Source organism: Oratosquilla oratoria, chromosome 43 (genome assembly GCF_046742065.1).
Source record: "Oratosquilla oratoria isolate Oo_2021 chromosome 43, ASM4674206v1, whole genome shotgun sequence".
Lineage (NCBI taxonomy): Eukaryota > Metazoa > Arthropoda > Malacostraca > Stomatopoda > Squillidae > Oratosquilla > Oratosquilla oratoria.
The window spans coordinates 15,055,732-15,075,740 of NC_134819.1; the positions used below are offsets into that span (position 1 = coordinate 15,055,732).

Sequence of the window (20,009 nt, forward strand, 5' to 3'; positions counted from 1 at the left end):
TACCGGTTAGGTTAGTTTAGGTTAGGTTAGTTTAGTTTAGTTTAGTTTAGACAATTTTATCGTCCTTTCATTTTTCCGACGTCGGCATCTACCATAACAAACATGGCGTACCATTCGTAGCAAGGTCTGAATATACAGGTCAGACCGTTTGAATTATTGTGCGCAGCTTCTGACGTCGTTAGGCTGGGTCCATTTTCTCTTTGTGAAACACTGAAGAAAACTGTGAAACGCCAAGGAAGACAGGAACTATAATATTTTATATATTCATATATATAGACAGGAACTATAATATTTTATATATATTTATATAATATTTGTCAGAATATAACTAATTGCGTGGAGCGGTGCGAGCGAAGGCAACAACATAGTCGGACGACGGACCAGCTTCAACTGACAGCTATAGGACCCGTGAACCCCACTTTGAACAGCCAGGTGACGTTCACGGGCCCGCTGCGCCAACTCCCTCGAAATTCGGTCGGAAGTGGTTAGACCTGTTATTCCTTAGATCTTGATTCGTAGTACACGACTTCGTTACTTAAGAAATCTGTTTTAGCAACTTTTTTTATTTTCATTTCCGCACAAAAATTGCATATTACGTTCATACATTTTAATTTACAAAATTAGTATTTAATTTTGTATTGCTATATTCTTACAATGGTCGAAAGTAAAATTTTACCCTAGATTTAGTCAATTGATAGAGGATCCCAGATGGTCTCGCAATAAGTGTGGCCGAACAAGTGTCTCAACAAGAATTTTTGATGTCAAAACATGAAACAAATGGCTGGGTCCCTTATCTAAGATTGTACTAATACTAGTATATTTATAAACTAGATTTAGTCAGTTGATAGAAGAAATACAAAAAATGTCAATTAATCAAAAACGCTGAATATTTGCATTCAGGGTCTCTGTTTACAAATAACAAAAGGCCCGAAAAATAACAAGTTTGAGCGCGAACTGAAATGAAAGGTATAGTATAATAGTTAAGTCTACTAATTTTGTCACCGAGAATAAAAAACAGCGTGCTGTCTTATGGGATAAGAATTAAGGGTTCTACAGATAGATATGACAAGTATGAATGTCTGATAAAGTCATGAAAGTGATCGTAGTACAAGTTACCAATTAGCTTCAGTTCAGTTATTCAAATTGAATAATAATTATAATTAGTAAATAGTTGCAATACGGCGGTACTTATAAAAACCCAGACACTGATGAAACAGCTTAAACTCACTGGTGAAGTAGAATTTATAACACTGCTTTAGGAGGGATTGGATTAAAATTAATTAGTAAATTAGGTCTGGGAAACTTATTACTGATATCTATATTGATATTCTATGACAGTCACAATGGGCGGGATATACGGCATCCTTTTTGATAGAAATATCAGTATGTGAAGAAGATCTATTTCATAATAAGCTTGGTACCAAAGGGTGCGACAGTAACCTCTCCCTCCTAAGAAGAAATAGAATAGGATAATTGCACAGAAATGGCATGTAGTCATGTTACAAACAGCAATATGATAATTTGTCAACTTATTTCATATCTAGTAGGTACCCCTACAAAAAAAAAAAAATTGAATTATTGTTGCATATGAAAGACAACTTTATTACAAACAAAATGCTTTTTAAATTTTTGAAATGGCTTGAAAAATAAGGGAGATACGATTTTTTAAATGATTTTTTTAGCCCGCATTTTTGGCTGGACTTTACCATAACAAAGTGTTAGAATTAAGGTTGGTCATTTGTAAAGATTTCGGTAAAGAAATACACATTAACTCTAATCCACTGGTCCAATTTAATTAAAATTCGGAATACTTGGGTTTTATGGATCAACAAATCACATGAGCATGTCAAAAACAATGTGAGACATCTCTATCATACCATATTTGCCTTTTCATGGCAACTATGAAGTTGTCAATGGTGGGTCTCACTAAACGCCGACCAAAGTCGACCAACGTCGACCAAAACCACACAATGATGGTTTTTGCTCAAATGCATAACTTATATATAAAAAATAGCATATGGTTGCATTATTTGACCTATTTTCTTTAAAATGGGTGATTTCCATGTAAAATGATCAAAGAGAAGTTACGTTTTTATCCTCTGCAAAATTACCAACCGGCAATCAACGCCGACGAAACCCAAACAATGACGGCTTTTGCTCAAATGACAAAAACGTAACTTCTCTTTGATGATTTTACATGGAAATCACACATTTTAAAGAAAATAGGTCAAATAATGCAACCATATGCTATTTTTTATATATAAATTATGCATTTGGGCAAAAACCGTCATTGCGTGGTTTTGGTTGATGTTGGTCGGCTTTGGTCGACGTTGGTCGGCAGTTGGTGGTTGGTAATTTTGCAGAGGATAAACACGTAACTCCTCTTTGATGATTTTACATGGAAGTCACACATTTTAAAGAAAATAGGTCAGATAATGCAACCATATGCTAATTTTTATTTAGAATTATACATTTGAGCAAAAGCCATCATTGTTTGGGTTTGGTCGGCATTGGTTGCCAGTTGGTAATTTTGCAGAGGATAAAAACTTAATTTCTCTTCGATCATTTTACATGGAAATCACACATTTTGAAGAAAATAGGTCAAATAATGCAACCATATGCTATTTTTTATATATAAATTATGCATTTGAGCAAAAACCGTCATTGTGTGGTTTTGGTCGTCAATGGTGATGTGTAAACAAAATCAAACACGAACTGGACGCATCAGATTCATGGGTGATATGCCTATATGTGATGACCCTAAGCTCAAACATCAAGTGATCAATGCTCTTAAGCTTCTCATATCCGGGAGAAAATAGGTTGATAAACATGTTTATGTATATTTAAATAATATTTAGTGATACCTTACCTTAATATTTTTACTCGGAAAACTATGTTGCCGAGTTTGATAACCAAATTTCCGTTCAAATCGCTGAAGAAATGTTCTATTTAGAGAATTGGGCATACACTTGCAAAACAACAAGGTAATTTGAATATCTTGCACATGCGGTGAACGCGGGAAGCATTCAAATTAAACTAAACAGAAGCTAGTGGTCCGCAACAAATGGCGACGTAAACATTACATGGTCGACAGTGGCACCGCGCGTGGATTCCGGGGTACCTATATTTAGATCATGTATGATGTTACATGTAGATGGTTGCATTTAGTCCTTAGTGTTTTGTAGAAATGTGGTTATGAATGATTTTTACTGATGGTGATTGTAGCCAAACATTATTTTCACCGGTCAATTTATAGTTTCACCCAACCATAGAATTAGATATGTGGCTTATGTGTTTCTGGTGAGAAATGTAAGCATAAGTGCATAACTTTAATATTTAATTACATCAAAAGTACAACATTTCTCACTAGAAACACATAAGTCACATATCAAATTCTATGGTTGGGTGAAATTATAAATTGTCCTTTTCACCTTATGGCTGTGTGGAGAGAGTCACCAGTGTAGTTAAGTGAAAAGCTGTTTGTTGGGTAATTCACAGAGTTTATTTCTTGGTCGACATGCTACTAGAGTTGGACACCTACTGCCCTCAGGTGTAATTCTGGGGCCCAGCATAGGGTAAGATTATGATATACTGACACACTTCTAGCACCCTGTTGCCAGGTGGAACTTGTAGGTAGCTAGGTCAACATGAAAATGGAATTCCTGATATTTGAGCTGAAGTAGTTACCATTATGCAGAAAGTTGCTATGAGTACAATGAAATTTAAATTATCCATCTAGCTGTCCTAGTTCCCGAGATATTGCATTTTGAATGGTATTAAATCGGGCCTATTTTGTCCCAGGAAATCGGGCCAAAACGTGAGGTCTCACTAATCGCCGACCAAAGCCGACCAAACCAGAACAATGACTGTTTTTACTGAAATGCACAATTTTATATAAAAATTTAGCATATGGTTGCATTATTCAACCTATTGTCTTTAAAATGTGTGATTTCCATGTAATTTGATCAAAGAGAAGTTACGTTTTTATCCTCTGCAAAATTACCAACCACATTTAGCTATTGTAGGTAAGATGATATAGATATAAGATAGGTATGTATATAGGTAAATGTTTAGGGTCAATTTATAGTTTCACCCAATCAACGATTTCCTTGTGTGGCTTTTGTGTTTCTGGTGAGATATGTTGTGTATTGATTGATGGTGTACATCATTTCCGTCGCAAATGCGTAGCTTTCAAGTAATTAATATATAAATCTTGGGGGACCTGTGGGAATTCAGGGTTTTTGGGTGGGGAGCATGAAATAGAGTAATGTGCATTTCAAAACAGGTGTAAAATCAACAAGAACAAATGAAAAATGGACAATTTATAGTTTCACTGGTAAATTTTTAGTTTTGACCATGGGCGCAATATAGCAATAGAAAATTAATTATAAATTTTGTAAATTATAATGTATCAACATAATATGCAATTTTTTGAGCGGAAATAAAAAACAAAAAAAGGTGCTTAAACAGATTTCATAAGCAACGAAGTCGTGTCGGCCGAATGGTACATCATGTTTATTATGATAGATGCCGACGTTGAAGAAATGAAAGGATGATAAATTCGTCTAACCTAAACTAAACTAACCTAACCTAACCTATGTTTAATAAATCATTACCTGCAAATTAAATGTCATCTGGTTTGTCCTCGTTGTCGTCATCATGAGAGACATTGGCGGGCTTTTCAACCACTCTCTCAGCTTGCGGGGTATACAAAGTTCTTGCAGATCGAAGGAATGCATGTATCTCCGCTCCATAACATTCCTTCAAGAAAATGTGCCTGGTGAGGTACAGTTGGAAGTACGGAGGCTGTCAATTGTTAGACAACAAGATGGTGTCCCAATCCTATGCTATCGACTTCGTTCATTAGTATATTTGCTTGTAGCAAGGTATTTTTTATTTTCATTTCTCCCACAACATTGCATATTACGTTGATACATTTTAATTGACAAAATTAATAAACTTTCTATTGCTATATTGTGCCCATGGTCGAAACTAAAAAAATACCTTTTCACCCAACCAACGATTTTGATATGTGGCTTATGTGTTCCTGGTTAGAAATGTTGTGATATGTATGATAGTGTACATCATTTCCGTTGCAAATGTGTACTTTTCAAGCATGTAATTATTGAAGTTATGCATTTATGTCGACATCTCCCCAACGATGTGGGGGGACCTGTGGGAAATTGGGGTTTTTGGGTGGGGAGCACTAATAAATCGAGTAATGCACATTGCAAAACAGGTATAAAATGAACAAGAACACAAAAAAGATAAAAAGAAATATATAAATTTCACCTTTGAGGTATGGAGTGTGGTCGACTAACGATTTGAAATATTTGTCGCTATATCCGCTACATTTAGCGAAGGCCACTCCACCCACACACGAGTTGCTAACTGTAAACTAACGTAACAAGGTTTGGTCAGGTTACGATAGGTTAGGTTAGGTTATATTAGGTTAGGTTATATTAGGTTATGTTAGGTTAGGTTACGTTAGGTTTCGTTAGGTTACATTCGGTTAAGTTAGGTTACGTTGGGTTAGGAGAGGTTAGGTTATGTTACGTTTGGTTAGGTTACGTTGGTTAGGTTACGTTAGGTTTGCTTAGGTTACATTACGTTAAGTTACGTTGGGTTTGGTTAGGTTAGGTTACGTTACATTAGGTTTGGTTAGGTTACGTTAGGTTTGGTTAGGTTACGTTAGGTTTGGTTAGGTTAGCTTAGGTTATGTTACGTTAGGTTTGGTTAGGTAATGCTAGGATAGGATATGTTACATTAGTTTATGGTTAGTAACTCCTGCGTGGGTGGAGTGGCCTTCGCTAAATGTAGTGGATATAGTGACAAATATTTTGAATCGTTGGTAACTTGGTAAACAAACATGGCTACCGCTCGTGTTAGCCAACCACACTCCGGACCTCATAGGTGAAATTTATGGGTTTTGTATATCATTTTTATGTGTTCTTTTTCATTTTATACCTGTTTTGCAATGCACATTACTCGATTTATTAGTGCTCCCTACCCAAAAACCCTTATTTCCCACAGGTCCCCCCAGATTGTTGGGAAGATGTAGGCATAAGTGCATAACTTCAATAATTAAACACTTGAAAAGTATGCATTTGCAATGGAAATGATGTACACCATCATACATCAAAGGTATAATGTATATATTTTCATATATTATGTGTTCTTGTTGATTTTACACCTGTTTTGCAAGGCGCATTACTTGATTTCATGCTCCCCACCCAAAAACCCCGATTTCCCACAGGTCCCCCAAGATTGTTGGGGAGGAGAGATAGGCATAAATTTATATATTAATTACTTGAAAACTATGCATTTGCAACGGAAATGATGTACACCATCAATCAATACACAACATATCTTACTAGAAACACACAAGCCACATAAGAAAATTGTTGGTTGGGTGAAACTATAAATTGTCCATGTTTAGTTGTGCACAACTATGCAATATAGCAATAGAAAATTATTAATTTTGTAAATTATAATATATCAACGTAATATGCAATTTTCTTGGTGGAAATGAAAAACAAAAAGTTGCTAAAGCAGATATTATAAGTAACGGAGTCACACCAGACGAATGGTACACCATGTTTGTTTTGATAGATGCTGATGTCGAAGAAATGAACTGATGATAAATTCATCTAATCTAACCTAACCTAACATGTATTTAGTAAATCGGTACCTGTAATTTAAGGTCATCCAGATTGTCATCGTGGTCACGGATGTTGACAGTCTGTTCAATCAACTCTTTCTGATTGCAGGGTATATAGGTTTCTCATAGCTTGAAGGAATGCATGGATTTCAGCTCCATAGCATTCCTTCAAGAATATATATTTTGTGAGGTACTGTCGGAAGTACCGACGGCGTACATCAGGCCTCAACTGGACAACACTTGACAAACGACAAGATGGTGTCCCGATCCTATGCTACTGACTTTGTTCATTTGTATATTTGTTTGTAGCAAGGTATTTTTTTTTTCCACCTAGAAAATCGCATATTACATTCATATATTATAATTTACAAAATTAATATTTGATTTCCTAATACTATATTGCGTAGTTGTACACAACTGAACACACACACACACACACTTCAGCGAATGGACGGCTTGGATGACGTTCTGAAGAAAACTGAAGTCTGTGGATACCAACGCAAAGAGAAGTGCCTAGTGTTTTTACAGGGTGGGGGGGAAATTGCTCGTGGAGTAGTGGGAAAGTAGGGAAAGAGGAAAAGGGGAGGGAAATGGAAGGAAATGAGGAGGGAGTAGACTTGGCCCAGCCAGACAAGCGAAAGGTAAACAAAAGACTGAGCGATGATGAAATGTCTAATAAAAATGTAAAGATTAGAAGTATAGAGAGGAGCAATACAGTAGAAAGTGACGAGAATATGTTCCAGGGATTTAAAGAGGGTGGGGGGGACACAACCCCCCCCCCCCGACTGATAAGACTAGAGGAGAGAGTTGATAAGGTGATCGAGGACTTGGAAAGTAGGTTAGGTAATGTTGACTCCATTTTCCAGAGAATTGAAAGGTTGGAACAACTAGAGAAGGCAAACAGAAACTTAACTGATGAAATAGAGGACCTAAAAAGACAGTTAAGAAATGTAAAGGAGGAGAATGAGAAATTGAAGAAGAATAGTAATGAAAACAGAGAGACAATAGCTAAAGAAGCTAAAAATTGGAGAACAACCCAAGAAGGGAATAAGGTTTCATTCACTGACATAGTCAAACAGCAATTGAAAGAACATAATGAAGACTCAGTTATTAAAGTGATGAGACAGAAGGAGAATATAGTAAGAGAATTAGCTGACAAAAAGAAATGTATAATTATATTAGGAATGGAAGAGAAACATAACCCAGATAGAACCGCAAGAATCAAGGAGGAAAATGAAAGAGTAAGCAGTTTATTAAAATTAGTCCAGGAAGATGAACCAGAAATTATAAAGGAAATTGAGGAAAAATTCAGACTCGGAAAATATAGTACAGATAAGACCAGACCAATTAAGATTAAATTCAGGTCACAAACAACGGCAGAGAAAATTCTATCCAAAACAGGGAAACTAGCAACAAATGATCAATATAAAAAGGTATGGATAAAAAGAGAAATGAATAAGGAGGAAAGAGAGGCAGAAAAGCAGAAAAGACTTGAAGCTAAGGCAAAAAACGAGGAAAGAACGGAGTCAGAGAAAGAGAGATTCTATTGGAGAGTAATGAACATGAAAATAAAGCAGTTCGACATACAAAAGAAAAACATAAGGGAAACAGAGAACACAATGGAAGTGGCAGAAAACTAAGAGCGTCTTACACAAATATAGATGGATTGATAACAGGATTGAATGAACTGAATGATTATTTGAAAGAAAAAGAACCGGACATAATGGGAATTGTAGAAACAAAATTAAAAGGCCCACTACCACCCAACAGTGTAGGACATGATGCATACAATTATTGGATTAGAAACGGAGAGAAAAAACAAGGGGGTGGAGTTATGTTCCTGACTAAGAAGGATATAAACGTGAAAGGTGTCATATATGGAAAGAATACAGTAGAGATGATTATGATAGAAGTGGAAGACCGAGATAAGAAGAGCAGAAAATTTGTGATCAATTATGTGCCTCCGAAAACAGCCTCATGGGAGGAGAGTGAACATAAAAGTATGTTAGAGGACACAAAGATAGCATTAACTAAAATAATGGAAGACGGAGGAAGAATAGTTATGATGGGCGACTTTAATTGCAAAGAAATCTGCTGGGAAGAAATGACAGTAAAGAGTGGTGATGACTCATGGGGAAATGCTCTACTTGAGATGATTACTGACCATTCAATGACACAATGGATACAAGAGAACACTAGGTATAGAAATGAAGAAGAACCATCGAGACTAGACTTAATAATTACATCTGAACCTAGAATAGTGGACAAGATTGAATATAAAACACCAATAGGTAAAAGTGACCACATATTGATTGAACTGGAACTTAATGAAGAAAAATATATGAAAAGAAATGAACAATATAGAAAAGGAAGAATGATGTATGAAAAAAACAAACTTTGATAAAATAAGAGAATTCTTCCAACAAGAAAACTGGGAAGAAATATACAAAGAAGAAACATCAGTGGAAGAGAAATGGAATATTTTGACAAAAATTTACAAAAAAAGAGTGGAAAAGTATGTCCCAAGACAAAAACAAGAAAAAGAATATGTAAAATGCTGGTACAACAAAAGTTGTAGGGAGTTAAAAGACAAAAGAGACAAAGCCTGGACCAGATGGAAAAAAGACAGAAGACCTGAAAAATGGAAAATATATACTGGTTATAGAAATGAATATGTACAAAAGTGCAGAGAGGAAAAAAGAAAATATGAAAAAGATGTTATAGAAAAGTGTAAAGATCAACCAAAACTATTCTACAGATTTGTAAACACTAAACTGAAAAACAAACAAGACTTGGAGAAATTAAGACAAGGAGGAGTTGAATACACTGAGGAAATGGCAGAAATTATGATCAGACATTTTAAATCAGTGTTTACAAGGGAAAATATACAACCTGAAGAGATTGAGTGGAAAGAAAAAGTCCCCCCTATGGAAGAAATAGAAGTAACAAAGAATGAAATATTGACACACTTGGGTAATTTTGATGTCAGAAAATCGCATGGGCCAGATGAAATAGCAAACTGGATTCTGAAAGAATGAATTACAGAACTGGCAGACAAAATACATAGCATAATAAGCAGTTCCTTAAAAGAAGGAAAAGTTCCAGAAGATTGGAAAAAAGCAAATATAGTACCTATATATAAAGGAGGAAATAAAGAAGAACCTACCAACTATAGACCAGTCTCTCTAACAAGTACAATAGCAAAAATTTGTGAAAGAATTATCAAAAGTAGATGGGTAAAATACTTGGAAAAAAACAACGTACTAAATCCAAGGCAATTTGGATTCAGACAAGGACGATCATGCGTCACCAATTTAATATGTTTCTATTCAAGGCTAATAGATATAATACAAGAAAGATATGGATGGGCTGATTGTGCATTTCTAGACCTAAAAAAAGCTTTTGACAAAGTACCACATAAGAAGTTGCTTAAGAAATTAGAATATGAAGGAGGAATACAAGGTAAATTGCTAAATTGGATGGAAGACTTTTTGCAAGAAAGAAAAATGAGAGTAGTGATAAGAGACCAGCACTCAAAATGGAATGAAGTAATAAGCGGTGTCCCGCAGGGAACAGTTCTGGCCCCAATAATGTTTGCTATATATATTAATGATATGGATGAAGGAATTGAAAGCTATATGAGCTTCTTTGGAGATGATGCAAAACTACTGAAAAGAGTGAAAACTGAAGAAGATTGTGAATCACTACAGAGAGATCTAAATAAAGTACAAGAATGGAGTAGGAAGTGGGAGATGGAGTTCAATACAAAAAAGTGTAGTATAATGGAATTTGGAAAAAGCAAAAACAGAATAACAGGATCATATAATTTGGGAGAAGAAGGAATAAAAAAAGTAGAAAATGAGAAGGACCTGGGAGTCATTGTTATGAATAATATGTCACCTGAGAAACATATAGATAAGATTTTTGGAGAAACTTATAATTTAATAAGAACAATCAAAGTGGCATTTACATACCTGGATGAAGAAATGGTGAGGAAAATCCTAATCACCCTGATAAGACCAAGATTGGAATATGCAGCAACGATATGGTCACCAAGTACAAAAAAATGTATAAAAAAACTTGAAAGAATACAAAGAGCAATTACAAAATTGGCACCAACACTCTCAAAACTATCATATGAAGAGAGACTACAAAAACTTAAACTACAGACACTAGAGCAAAGAAGAGAGAGAGGAGATTTGATAGCTATTTATAGAATCATGAAAGGCATAGAAATTACTGATAGAGAGAATCTGATAAAATGGGATGACAGAAATACAAGAGGACACGGAAAGAAAATAAAAAAAGACAGCTATAGAAGAGATTTGAAAAAGAACAGCTTTCCTCACAGAGTAATAGACAGTTGGAACAAGTTAGATGAGAAAGTGGTGTGTGCAAAAACAATACATGAATTTAAAAATAGTTTAGATAAAATGAGATATGAAGACGGGACCCCACGAGCATAGCTCCCCTTCCCGTAAAATACAACTAGGTAAATACACACACTTCAACGAACGGACGGCTTAGAAGACGTTCTGAAGAAAAAGTGAAATTTCGCGGATCCCAAAGCAAAGGAAGTACCTATTGTATTTGCAGGGTGGGGGGAAATTGCTCGTGGTGTAGGGAAAGTAAGGAAAAAGGAGAAGGGGAGGGATTACTGAGGGAAATGGAAGGAAATGAGGAAGGTGAGGACTTGGCCCAGGCAGGCAGACGAAATCTAACCAAACGAGGTCCGGACCAATTTAGCTATGACGAAATGTCTAACAAAAATGTAAAGATTAGAAGTATAGATAAGAGCAATACAGTAGAAGATGATGAGAATATTTTCCAGGGATTTAAAGAGGGTGGGGGGGGGGACACAACCCCCCCCCGATTAACAAGACTAGAAGAGAAACTCGATATGATGATCGAGCACTGGGAATTTAGGTTCGGTCACGTTAACAACATTGTGCAGAGAGTTGAAAAATTGGAAGAACTAGAGAAGGCGAACAAACACTTATGGAAATTGAAGAATTAAAAAACAGTTAAAAGAAGTAAAAGAAGAGAATAAAGTCTTAAAGGAGAATAATAAGGAGAACAAGGAGGGTTGGAAAAAAATCCAAGAAAATAGCAAAATTGCATTCACTGTCATAATCAGACAGCAAATGAATGAACAAGCTGAAGACTCAGTTATTAAAGTGATGAGACAGAAGGAGAATATAGTAAGAGACTTAGCAGACAGAAAGAAATGTATAATTGTATTAGGAATGGAAGAGAAACATAACCCAGATAGAACCACAAGAATCAAAGAGGAAAATGAAAAAGTAAGAAATTTACTAGAATTAGTTCAGGAAGATGAACCAGAAATAATGAAACAAATCGGAGAGAATTTCAGGCTCGGGAAATATAGTACAGACAAGACCAGACCAATTAAGATTAAATTCAGGTCACAAACTACGGCTGAGAATATCTTATCCAAAACAGGGAAACTAGCAACAAGTGAACAATATAAAAAGGTATGGATAAAAAGGGAAATGAATAAAGAGGAAAGAGAGGAGGAAATAAGGAATAGACATGAAGCTAAGAAAAAAAACGAGACCAGAACGGAGACAGAAAAACAAGAATTCTACTGGAGAGTAGTGAATATGAAATTGAAGAAATGGAACATAAAAGAGAGAAACACAAAAGAAACAGAGAATACAATGGAAATAACAGAAAGTTAAGAGTATCCTACACAAATATAGATGGATTAATAACAGGACTGAATGAACTGAACAAATATCTGAAAGAAAATGATCCGGACATAATGGGAATTGTTGAGACAAAATTAAAAGGCCCACTACCACCCAACAGCATAGGACACAATGCATATAATTATTGGATTAGAAACAGAAAGATAAAACAAGGGGGTGGAGTTATGTTCCTGACTAAGAAGGATATAAACGTGAAGAGAGTCACATATGGGAACAATAAAGTAGAGATGATAATGATAGAAGTAGAAGATAGAGATAAGAAGAGCAGAAAGTTTGTAATAAACTACGTGCCCCCAAAAACAGCCTCATGGGAAGAGAATGAACATAAAAGCATGTTAGAAGACACAAGAGTAACACTAAACGAGATAATGGAAGATGGAGGAAGAATAGTTATGATGGGCGACTATAATTGCAAAGAAATCTGCTGGGAAGAGATGACCGTAAAGGGTGGAGAAGACTCATGGGGAAGTGTTCTACTTGAGATGATTATTGACCACACAATGACACAATGGATCCAAGAGAACACTAGGTATAGAAATGAAGAAGAACCATTGAGACTAGACCTAATAATCACATCAGAACCTAAAATAGTGGAAAAGATAGAATACCAGGCACCAATAAGCAAAAGTGACCACATATTGATAGAACTAGAACTAAATGAGAAAAAATACATGAAAAGAAATGAACAATATAGAAAAGGAAGATTGATGTATGAAAAATGAAATTTTGATAAAATAAGAGAATTCTTCCAAAATGAAAACTGGGAAAGAATACACAAAGAAGATACAACAGTAGAAGAGAAATGGAATATTTTGACAAAAATCTATAAAAAAAGGAGTAGAAATGTATGTCCCAAGAAAAAAACAAGAAAAAGAATATGTAAAATGCTGGTACAACAAAAGTTGTAGGGAGATAAAAGACAAAAGAGACAAAGCTTGGACCAAATGGAAGAAAAACAGAAGACCAGAAAAATGGAAAATATATACTTGTTATAGAAATGAATATGTACAAGCGTGCAGAGAGGAAAAGAGAAAATATGAAAAAGATGTCATAGAAAAATGTAAAGATCAACCAAAACTATTCTACAGATTTGTAAACAACAAACTGAAAAACAAACAAGATTTGGAGAAATTAAGACAAGGAGTTGAATACACAGAGGAAATTGAAATGGCGGAAATTATGAACAAACATTTTAAATCAGTGTTAACAAGGGAGAACATACAACCTGAAGAGATCGAATGGAAAGAGAAAGTCCCCCCTATGAAAGAAATAGAAGTAACAAAGAATGAAATATTGAAACACTTGAGTAATCTTGATGTCAGAAAATCGCATGGACCAGATGAAATAGCAAACTGGATTTTGAAAGAATGCAGGAATGAACTAGCAGACATAATACATAGCATAATAAACAGTTCCTTGAAAGAAGGTAAAGTTCCAGAAGATTGGAAAAAAGCAAATATAGTACCTATATATAAAGGAGGAAATAAAGAAGACCCTAACAACTATAGGCCAGTCTCTCTAACAAGTACAATAGCAAAAATTTGTGAAAGAATTGTCAAAAATAGATGGGTAAAATATTTAGAAAAAAACAATGTGCTCAATCCAAGGTAATTTGGATTCAGACAAGGACGATCATGCGTCACCAATTTAATATGTTTCTATTCAAGACTAATAGATATAATACAAGAAAGAGATGGATGGGCTGATTGTGCATTTCTAGACCTAATAAAAGCTTTTGACAAAGTACCACATAAGAAGTTGCTTAAGAAATTAGAAACTGAAGGAGGAATACAGGGCAAACTGCTAAATTGGATGGAAGACTTCTTGCAAGAAAGAAAAATGAGAGTAGTGATAAGAGATCAACACTCAAAATGGGATGAAGTAATAAGCGGTGTTCCCCAATAATGTTTGCTATATATATTAATGATATGGATGAAGGAATTGAAAGCTATATGAGCTTTTTTGCAGATGATGCAAAAATATTGAAAAAAGTGAACACGGAAGAAGATTGTGAATCACTACAAAGAGATCTAAATATAGTACAGGAATGGAGTAGGAAGTGGGAGATTCAATACAAAAAAGTGTAGTATAATGGAATTTGGAAAAAGTAAAAACAGAATAACAGGATCATATAAATTGGGAGAAGAAGGAATAAAAAAAGTAGAAAATGAAAAGGACCTGGGAGTCATTATTATGAATAATATGTCACCTGAAAAACATATAGATAAGATTTTTGGAGAAACTTATAATTTAATAAGAACAATCAAAGTGGCATTTACATACCTGGATGAAGAAATGGTGAAGAAAATTCTAATCACTCTGATAAGACCAAGATTGGAATATGCAGCAACGATATGGTCACCAAGTGCAAAAAAATGCATAAAAAACTTGAAAGAATACAAAGAGCAATTACAAAATTGGCACCAACACTCTCAAAACTATCATATGAAGAGAGACTAGCAAAACTTGAACTACAGACACTAGAGCAAAGAAGAGAGAGAGGAGATTTGATAGCTATTTATAGAATCATGAAAGGCATAGAAATTACTGATAGAGAGAATCTGATAAAATGGGATGACAGAAATACAAGAGGACATGGAAAGAAAATAAAAAAAGACAGCTATAGAAGAGATGTGAAAAAGAACAGCTTTCCTCACAGAGTAATAGACAGTTGGAACAAGTTAGATGAGAAAGTGGTGTGTGCAAAAACAATACATGAATTTAAAAATAGTTTAGATAAAATGAGATATGAAGACGGGACACCACGATCATAGCTCCCCTTCCTGTAAAATACAACTAGGTAAATACATGATTGTGCATTTCTAGACCTAAAAAATGCTTTTGACAAAGTACCACATAAGAAGTTGGTTAAGAAATTAGAAACTGAAGGAGGAATACAGGGCAAACTGCTTAATTGGATGGAAGGCTTTTTGCAAGAAAGAAAAATGAGAGTAGTGATGAAGTAATAAGCGGTGTTCCACAAGGAACAGTTCTGGCCCCAATAATGTTTGCTATATATATTAATGATATGGATGAAGGAATTGAAAGCTATATGAGCTTCTTTGCAGATGATGCAAAACTACTGAAAAAAGTGAACACGGAAGAAGATTGTGAATCACTACAGAGTGATCTAAATAAAGTACAGGAATGGAGTAGGAAGTGGGAGATGGAGTTCAATACAAAAAAGTGTAGTATAATGGAATTTGGAAAAAGCAAAAACAGAATAACAGGATCATATAAATTGGGAGAAGAAGGAATAAAAAAAGTAGAAATGAAAAGGACCTGGGAGTCATTGTTATGAATAATATGTCACCTGAGAAACATATAAATAAGATTTTTGGAGAAACTTATAATTTGATAAGAACAATCAAAGTTGCATTTACATACCTGGATGAAGAAATGGTGAAGAAAATTCTAATCACCCTGATAAGACCAAGATTGGAATATGCAGCAACGATATGGTCATCAAGTACAAAAAAATGTATAAAAAAACTTGAAAGAATACAAAGAGCAATTACAAAATTGGCACCAACACTCTCAAAACTATCATATGAAGAGAGACTAGCAAAACTTGAACTACAGACACTAGAGCAAAGAAGAGAGAGAGGAGATTTGATAGCTATTTACAGAATCATGAAAGGCATAGAAATTACTGATAGAGAGAATCTGATAAAATGGATGATAGAAATACAAGAGGACACGGAAAGAAAATAAAAAAAGACAGCTATAGAAGAGATGTGAAAAAGAACAGCTTTCCTCACAGAGTAATAGACAGTTGGAACAAGTTAGATGAGAAAGTGGTGTGTGCAAAAACAATACATGAATTTAAGGGACCGTCAGGTTGCTTTATAAGGGAGCATGTCCTATAACTTTTTGAATCTCTTTGATGAACTTAGGTATAATTACCATTTACATTTGTCTATAATTCCCCTGGGTATTGTATTCCTCACATGTATATATAAAGTGTAGTGAAGATATAATGAAGTTATAATGAAGTTTAATGAAGCTGTAATTAATCATATGGAAATCCTTCCACATAATTAAGCTTGGTATATATTACAAGCTTAGAGTCTGGGGAATATTTGTTATATTGTACATTTGACCAAACTTATACCTCTGATTTTTTGTGAATTTTCTTTTCTGAACATTTCAAAGATGCTGCAAAATTCAGGTTTCATAAATAGAAAAAAAAATAAAATAAAATTTCTTTTATTTCTTAATATAGGAAATAAAGAGCATAATTTTATCTTTCAAATGAAACAAAAATGACAAAAATCCATCAAGAACAACCGAAGAAATAACAACAAAAAGAACAAAAACATTAAATGTACATGAGAAGGCATTTAAATTTTGCGCGACATTTTTAAAAGGCCCCAGCCCCATAGTCCCCGCTTTTGGTCACTTTACCACTTTTGCTTTTCACTTTTTTTCTCCTCTCGTTTCTTGTCTCTTCTTTCGAGGGCAGACTTATGAATATGGGTGTAGGGTTCTTCAAGAAGAGGAACAACAAATCCTTCTTTATAACCAACATTGTTGGATGCTGTCCTCTTCGTTTGTTTGTTTTTTTCCTTCTCGTTTCTTCATCTGGCACGCAAGGGCCTTTACTGCATTCTTCCTCCTTGCTCGCTGGCTTTTCGTCAATCTTGCCATGATTACCGCAAGAAATTACAGTGAGGAATAAAAAATATGAAGCACGGTGAGAGCTTCAAAAGAACGTGACCTCACTTTGACGTTTGGATGGGTACTGATGCCCTGATGTGTGCTATTTCTGGATCTACGCTTGTGGGAGAAGTTGCTAAATACCTCCATAAACACAATTCCATAGCAAAAAACAAAATAGCTATAGAAAAAATTAACGCTATTCCAATATACAGAATATTTGATACGCAATGGGGTTGCCAGAGGTTGCCAATAATTTATCTATTTTATTCTGTATAAAAAGATAGAAACGAAATACAGCTCTATAACTTTGTAGGAGTGTTGCCAACATCATAGAGATTCTTTTTAAATGTTTTCCTAAAATTCGCTCATGTACCAGATTTTTTCGAATAATTGCCCCTGACGGACCCTTAAGAATAGTTTAGATATAATGAGATATGAAGATGGGACACCACGAGCATAGCTCCCCTTCCCGTAAAATACAACTAGGTAAATACACACACACACACTTACGTCGGACAGACGGCGAGGATTGACGTCCTGAAGAAAAAGTGAAATTTTCGTGGATCTCAACGCAAAGTACCTATTGTATTTGCAGGGAAGGGGATTGCTCGTGGTGTAGTGGGAAAGTGAGGAAAAAGGAGAAGGGGAGGGATTACTGAGGGAAATGGAAGGAAATGAGGAAGGAGAGGACTTGGTCCAGGCAGGCAGACGCCATGTAAACAAACGCGGACCGGATCAATTTAGTGACGATGAAGGGTCTAACAAAAATGTAAAGATTAGAAACATAGATATGAGCAGCACAATAGAAGGTGGGGATAATAATTTCCATGGATTTAATGAGGGGGGGGGCGGATACAAAACTCCCCCGACTGGCAAGACTAGAACAAAAACTTGAACAAATGACCGAATATTGGGAGAGTAGGTTCGGTAGAATGTTAGATATTGCACAAAGGGTTGAAAGATTGGAAGAACTAGAGAAGGCGAACAAAAACTTAACTAAGGAAATAGAAGAACTAAAAAGACAGTAAAAAGAAGTAAAAGAGGAGAATGATTAATTAAAGAGGAATAATAAAGAAAACAAAGAGGTCATAGCTAAAGAAGCTAAGGGTTGGAAGACAATCCAAGAAAACAGTAAAATTGCATTTACTGACATGATTAAACAGCAAATGAAAGAAACTGAAGACTCAGTTATTAAAGTGATGAGACAAAAGGAGAATATAGTAAGAGACTTAGCAGATATAAATAAATGTATAATTATATTAGGAATGGAAGAGAAACACAACCCAGATAGAACCACAAGAATCAATGAGGAAAATGAAAAAGTAAGCAGATTACTAGAATTAGTTCAGGAAGATGAACCTGAAATCATGAAACAAATTGAAGAGAAGTTTAGACTCGGAAAGTATAGTACAGATAAGACCAGACTAATTAAGATTAAATTCAGGTCACAAACTACAGCAGAGAATATCTTATCAAAAACAGGGAAACTAGCAGCAAGTGAACAATATAAAAAGGTATGGATAAAAAGGGAAATGAATAAAGAGGAAAGAGAGGAGGAAAAAATGAAAAGACAACAATGAAAAAAACGAGAACAGAACAGAGTCAGAAAAAGAGAAATTCTATTGGAGAGTAGTGAATATGAAAGTAAGGAAATTCGAAATACTAGAGAAAAACAAAAGGAAAACAGAGAATACAATGGAAGTGGCAGAAAACTAAGAGTGTCTTACACAAACATAGATGGATTAATAACAGGATTGAATGAGCTAAATGATTATCTGAAGGAAAAAGAACCAGACATAATGGGAATTGTAGAAATGAAATTAAAAGGTCCACTACCACCCAACAGTGTAGGACATGACGCATATAATTATTGGATTAGAAACAGAGAGACAAAGCAAGGGGGTGGAGTTATGTTTCTGACTAAGAAGGATATAAACATGAAGAGTGTCACATATGGAAAGAATACAGTAGAGATGATTATGATCGAAGTGGAAGACAGAGATAAGAAGAACAGAAAGTTTGTGATAAATTATGTGCCTCCAAAAACAGCCTCGTGGGAAGAGAGTGAACAAAAAAGTATGTTAGAGGACACAAAGATAACATTAAATAAGATAATGGAAGATGGAGGAAGAATAGTTATGATAGGCGACTTTAATTGCAAAGAAGTCTGCTGGGAAGAGATGACAGTAAAGGGTGGAGATGGGTCATGGGGAAATGTTCTACTCGAGATGATTATTGACCATACAATGACGCAGTGGATACAGGAGAACACTAGGTATAGAAATGAAGAAGAACCATCGAGACTAGACCTAATAATCACATCTGAACCTGGAATAGTATAGTGGAAAAGATTGAATATAAAACACCAATAAGTAAAAGTGACCATATACTGATTGAACTAGAACTAAATGAGGAAAAATACATGAAAAGAAATGAACAATATAGAAAAGGAAGAATGATGTATGAAAAAACAAACTTTGATTAAATAAGAGAATTCTTTCAAAAAGAAAACTGGAAAGGAATATACAAAGAAGAAACAACAGTGGAAGAGAAAGGGAATATTTTGACAAAAATTTATAAAAAAAAAAAAAAAAAAAGGAGTGGAAAAGTATGTCCCAAGGCAAAAACAAGAAAAAGAATATGTAAAGTGCTGGTACAACAAAAGTTGTAGGGAGTTAAAAGACAAGAGACAAAGCTTGGACCAAATGGAAAAAAGACAGAAGACCTGAAAAATGGAAAATATATACTTGTTATAGAAATGAATATGTACAAGCGTGCAGAGAGGAAAAGAGAAAATATGAAAAAGATTTCATAGAAATGTGTAAAGATCAACCAAAACTATTTTACAGATTTGTAAACAGCAAACTGAAAAACAAACAAGACTTGGAGAAATTAAGACAAGGAGGAGTTGAATACACAGAGGAAATTGAAATGACGGAAATTATGAACAAGTA

General features: G+C 34.8%; 1 protein-coding gene across 1 annotated transcript in view; it reads left to right on the forward strand.

Annotated features, from left to right (window-relative positions):
* Positions 1–827: 827 nt before the first annotated feature.
* Positions 828–20,009, forward strand: part of LOC143021814 (uncharacterized) — a 60,517-nt gene continuing 41,335 nt past the window's right edge. Inside the window, exon 1 of the mRNA XM_076179563.1 lies at positions 828–966. The gene's annotated coding sequence lies outside the window, so the exon portion shown is untranslated. The remainder of the gene's footprint in view (positions 967–20,009) is intronic.